This window comes from Aegilops tauschii, chromosome 6 (assembly GCF_002575655.3).
Source record: "Aegilops tauschii subsp. strangulata cultivar AL8/78 chromosome 6, Aet v6.0, whole genome shotgun sequence".
Classification (NCBI taxonomy): domain Eukaryota; kingdom Viridiplantae; phylum Streptophyta; class Magnoliopsida; order Poales; family Poaceae; genus Aegilops; species Aegilops tauschii.
In genome coordinates, this window is record NC_053040.3 from 264,972,298 (window position 1) to 264,977,672 (window position 5,375).

A 5,375-nucleotide genomic window follows, 5' to 3' on the forward strand; every position below is an offset into this window, starting at 1 on the left:
CATAACCCTGCTCCTCCAGCACTATAGCGCTGGAGAGCCTCCAGTAGCTCCTTGGTGACGGCGCGCCGGCCGTCTCCTCCGAAGTGCCGTGAGAAACGCCGGTCTCTAATACCACTTGATGTGGAGCGAACCTTGTGACGAGGGTCGGTCCGTTGTTGGCCCGATCTTTCACGGCACAAAAATCCATCGCGGCAAGAACTCGTCGCAGGTTTACGAAGATGCTCGCAAATCCCGCAGAAACAACACTCCAACACCTCAATTCGAAGAAATAACATGGACGTACCGTATAGGCTCAGCTTGTAATCCCCTACGCGTCGCGTCGCAGGAACTCACACACCAACAGAGATTTTTGACAAAGTTTCTCTAAACTCGATAATGGCCGACGGCCGAAAAGCACACACGTGTCTAATTCATCTCAAAATAACCTAATCCCTTTTTACATGACGTCCAAACTTGATTTTATAGCAGTAACCAACTTGAAGGACACGCACACCTAAAACCTCTCCTAACGCACACATACACATACTTCCTAAATTTTGGACTCTTTCTAATTTAAAACTAATTTGCCTTCTACATCTTGGCAAAGACCTAATAAAATAAAGATTGAATCTTCTATTTGTGCGTGTCTTGATCTTCCTTTCCTGACCTGGTGGACCCCATCCAGACTCCTTTAAACTCATGCTCTTCTACGTGAGAAACTTCCTTGTACGTTTATCTCTTGGTCGATCAGGTGGCCATAGTCGGTTAAAGAAATAGCCAACGTGATTTCTTCCTCTTTTATCTGAAAGAAACTTTAATTTCCTTTTGATTTGCTGGACCGTGTCTTTATATTTTAGTAGCACTAACGTGTAGGCCTTGAAGATCAGATTATACATCTCCTGGTCTCTCTATCAACGTACAAGATTAGATGGCCTCCAATTGTTTTCTGGCTGGACCCACTTGCATGCATGCAACCTTCCTGATTGCCCGATGCATGCAAAGATAGAACATCTCGGTCCTTTGCCCAACTAGACTCAAACACACCCATATTTTGTACATCAACAACTTGATCATGAGAATTGTTGGTATGAATAGAACTAGAGCTGGTCATATCAAATCAATGCTAGAAAATGTGCAGCTTTGTTCTTCTATTTCAATCTTTTTGAGACCTTTCATATCTTGATGTTTTGTTGTGTGCAAGAAAATAAGTATCTTGTCGTCTATCAATTGAACGGAGAATCAGTGCAGATATAAACTTAAAATTTGATATCATTTTGACTGAACCATCTTGGATCAATTGCCTGAACTTGTTAACCATATGTTCAATTGCGTGTATATGAAGGCAATACGAACAGTGCACTCTAACAATGTGAACCAAAAGGCCCTAAGCAAATTTCCGGAAAAAGATTGGACAGGCTAGTAATTTGAAAATGCACAAATACTATCTTTTTATAGTAAACAAAATTGCATGCGGAGAAATAGTACATTCTAAAAGAAAGTGAAAAATATGTGGAACACACTTTTGCGATGCTACTATCAAATCTAGCTATATAATTCCCCTATAACTCACATTGTAAGAAAGAATATATTAATTCTTTGGTGAGGTACTGATTTAGAAAGCTTTCATAATTAGATTTATATGAACATGTGTTATTCCTTGAATCCATACACAAATTAATTAATTAATTAATTAACTTTGTAACCCGAAAAATATTATTCTACTTGCAAAACATGTATACGTATATGTATATCATGTCCTTCTATTACAGTACTATGTATATTATGTCTACCAGCAAGCTATTGCCTTTCAACAAAGCCTATGGAAAAGAGATGTAAATGGGAAAGAGCAATACCGTCAAACTAGAAATTTCTGCTTCATGCAATCAATATCCTCCAGGAGAATATGTATAACGGGAACAAAAATGAAAAATATCTAAAATAACAAACACAGTTTGTTAGCACTAAATGTATGCGAGTAGCCGGGTAGCCAGTTAATCTAACAAAACTTTGGAATAGTACAACTATTATTTTAACAACAGAACTAAGTATTCGCTCCACATGGTTTATGATTCATTATGACGCTGCTGATGCGTACACATTCAGAACTAATTTAAAGTGATCCATAGGAATTTTTGACAGGTCAAAGGAATAGATAGTTAGTGCAAGAATATAAGCCTCTTCAGAGCAAACAAAAATTGCAATAAGTTTAATTACCTTTGGGACTAATCTTAGTGAAAAAAGAGCTATATATAAACCTGCAATAACATTCAGAATATAATGGCTTCACTGTTTGCCTTATTAACTAATCAGACTTTGGCCAAATACCTACCACTGTCACACACACACACACACACACACACACACACACACACACACACACACACACACACACACACAACAGTTGGTAGGTTTGAGGTTATACAGGAAAAAAATCGAAGTGGGGAAATATTAATGCTTTACTAAAGAAGAAGAATAGGACGAAGAAACAATAGTGCAATCTCACTATTACACTTGAATGCTGGGACCATTTTCCATCAGTACCATAGAAAGAATCTCGGTTTCCTTTCACATCAAGCATATCTTTAGTTCAGAACTTCAGACATTTACAAATGTATGACTGTTGTATATGGACCTCAACCAAAATCAGAGGTGACAGAATTGTGTTTAGATGGAATTATACATGGATAATTTGATTTACTGAAGAGTACATGCTGCAGATTTCACCACCGGAACACTCCAGAGATCCCATACCTATTGTTCAGGTTTAGGATTATAGATACTGACTGCGAATGTCATTCCCAACATTGACTACAGAATTATGTATTTCATCACAATAGTACAGCTACACCTGTTCGTTCTCACAGAACTAACGACATCACATATGACCAACTCTGCATATGAATTCATGTCTAACACAAACACATCCTATGTTTGCCTACAAATCCTAGACCCTACAATTCCCAGAGAAGAACAAAACATAGTTGACCAACTCATCAACTCAATTCCACGAAAAAGGGGATTTGACACACGAACACGCAGCAAAGTTCATTCGTGAGTGGAACGCATTCGGAGAAGCTAGCCATGGTCGATCCCTCTGGCCGGATGAGCACACGTCACGCATCCATCCCAGTGGAGTATAAGATTGGAAGAATAGTTGTGTTTCAAAGAGTAGTTGAGAAAAATGAATTGATGATACATACGAAACAAAATTACTGATAATTATAGCATATACAGTACTCATTGTTATATATACATAGTCGTAGCCATAGAATTAAATACAGACAAAATTATAAGTAGCTGCATCATAAAAATCTTTGTAGTAAAATTAAATTATCAACTCAATGGCTGCCATTGAGTCACGACCAACACTTTGCCGGTCAAAAAATTAAGTCATTCTTCAGTTAACACAACACTATATTATCATCTCTTAGATTTAAACGGAGCACCCCCGACTTAAAAGAACATGATAATCATATAATTTCTTATTTATTCAAAATAATTAAATATAAGCTTCTACATAGAAGGAAACAATTCAATCATTCTACTCAGGGTAATCAATTGCATTAACTTGATTTTGTGGACATTCGAGCAAGGCATGCATCACTGTCAGGTGCTCCTACCAAGAGAACCAAGATATTCAAGATAATGTGGTAACTTCTACTGTATTCCACTACTTTCAAGATCACATCCCTACCTTGATTCATACATATGCAGATAATTGTTGGAATACATGCCACTTGCATGTTTGAAAACATGGAGCAATGACCCGTATATGCTAGTAGCTATCAAGTCAACATAGTTGTAAATCGGTAATCTTTTAAAACTTAATGATGCAGAACAAAACTTAAAGCTAGCTAAGCAGGCCCGTTCTGCTGCCTCTTCTCTATAGCCTTCTTTTGCCATGGAGGTACCGAAGGTTGAATATAGTATTTTGACTTACCTCCATTAGCACAACCGTACTGGTCCCTTGACTAATGAAATAGACAATTGGGAGGCTGAGTTCCTTATATGATTGAATGATAAGATAGTTGCTCAACAACTACATCTGTGGATGACCATGTGTAACATGGAAATTCCCCAAATCAGTTATGTAAGAATTGTGTACTCTGTAGACTTCTTCCCCCTGAGACTCTGACAAAAATACAGACTTGCTTCTTCTCTGATGAAAATCTGAAAACGTAAACATGCAGGCTCAAAAAGAAATTAGCTAGGTAAAACCTGCTGTTATTGGAATTTCCAACAGAAAATTATGGCTTTGTCTACTGGATGCTTACCGAGTTCACTGCCCATCAAATATCGTGGCCCTTCTCAGAAGATGCTCTACTGGGGAGTCCGCTAGAAATGGCCTGCTCCATGTCCTGTTGTGGGGTGCTCCTATGGATCACACGCATGGGTACAAAAACAACCAACTTGAGGCTCTTTTGAAGTTAATGTTTGATAGTTCTAATTATAGGCTCGCCTGATGGTCATAGCTAGGCTCTGAATCGATCTTCATGAGGTATCCAAAAAAATTACGGGAGAAGATTCAGGGTTCAATCTAAATCCAGTGAAGAAAACCTAAATAGGTGAATTCCTGCACAACACAATCAAACAACAGGACTAAAAATAGCTGAATTAGAATCCAGAAGAAAACATAGGATGGTAAACCGGCAAGAAAAAAAAAGTAAAACAAATTTTAACCAATACGAACCAGATCTAGATGAAGAAAACAAATTTAAGGCAGTAACCCCTTCACCACGGCAGATCCTTGGCCCAACTTGCTTGCATTAGTTTGAGTTAGCAATAGCTTTAGTTTCAACGGGGGAGAGAGAGGAAGGGACGATGGATGGAATACTTCCATGGGGGAGAGAGAAATTACGGAGAGGAAGGCATAGGGGAATAGTTTTTTTTCATGGGTGAGACAAAGGGACGGTGGAATATTTTCACTTTGCGTGGAGAGAAAGAATGAGGAAGGGCTGGTGGAATATGATCTCGTGAGCCTTTTTTTTAACAAAAAAAGGTGACCCTTTTATGGATTAATGTGGTAATTCTTAGCTAATCTGCACCGTTATAATTCGGACCCACCGGATTAACGGCTCTAATTTACTAATTAATGTTGTAATTTCCAGGAAGTCTGTAATTAGTATAGGTAGGTAGGTAGGTATAGGTATAGGTATATAGAGGTATAGATAGATAGATAGATAGATAGATAGATAGATTCGTAGTTCTTAAGCTGGCACATGAGCCTGACGTGCAAATTTTTGGCACCCATCACACTTACGAACGATGTCTTCTACATCTGCATGAGATGTGAGCCAGTAAAAACCATTCCTGAAAGCCTTTGCCATTAGGGACCTTAACTCGGCATGATGCCCATAGTAACCAAAGTGGATCTCGTTGAGAATCTCGCAACCTTC

The 5,375-nt window shown here is 38.4% G+C and overlaps 1 long non-coding RNA gene across 2 annotated transcripts; it reads right to left on the bottom strand.

Moving 5' to 3' along the window:
* Nucleotides 1-2,517: 2,517 nt before the first annotated feature.
* On the bottom strand, nt 2,518-5,136 carry LOC109734651 (uncharacterized). 2 transcript variants are annotated; one of them, XR_005760059.3, is made up of 3 exons: nt 4,670-4,973; nt 4,254-4,578; nt 2,784-4,149 (listed from the first exon to the last, which is right to left on the bottom strand). It is a non-coding gene; the product is annotated as an uncharacterized lncRNA (long non-coding RNA). The 2 variants fall into 2 exon arrangements; XR_002225893.3 differs by having other exon boundaries at nt 2,518-4,149; nt 4,254-5,136.
* Nucleotides 5,137-5,375: the final 239 nt, after the last annotated feature.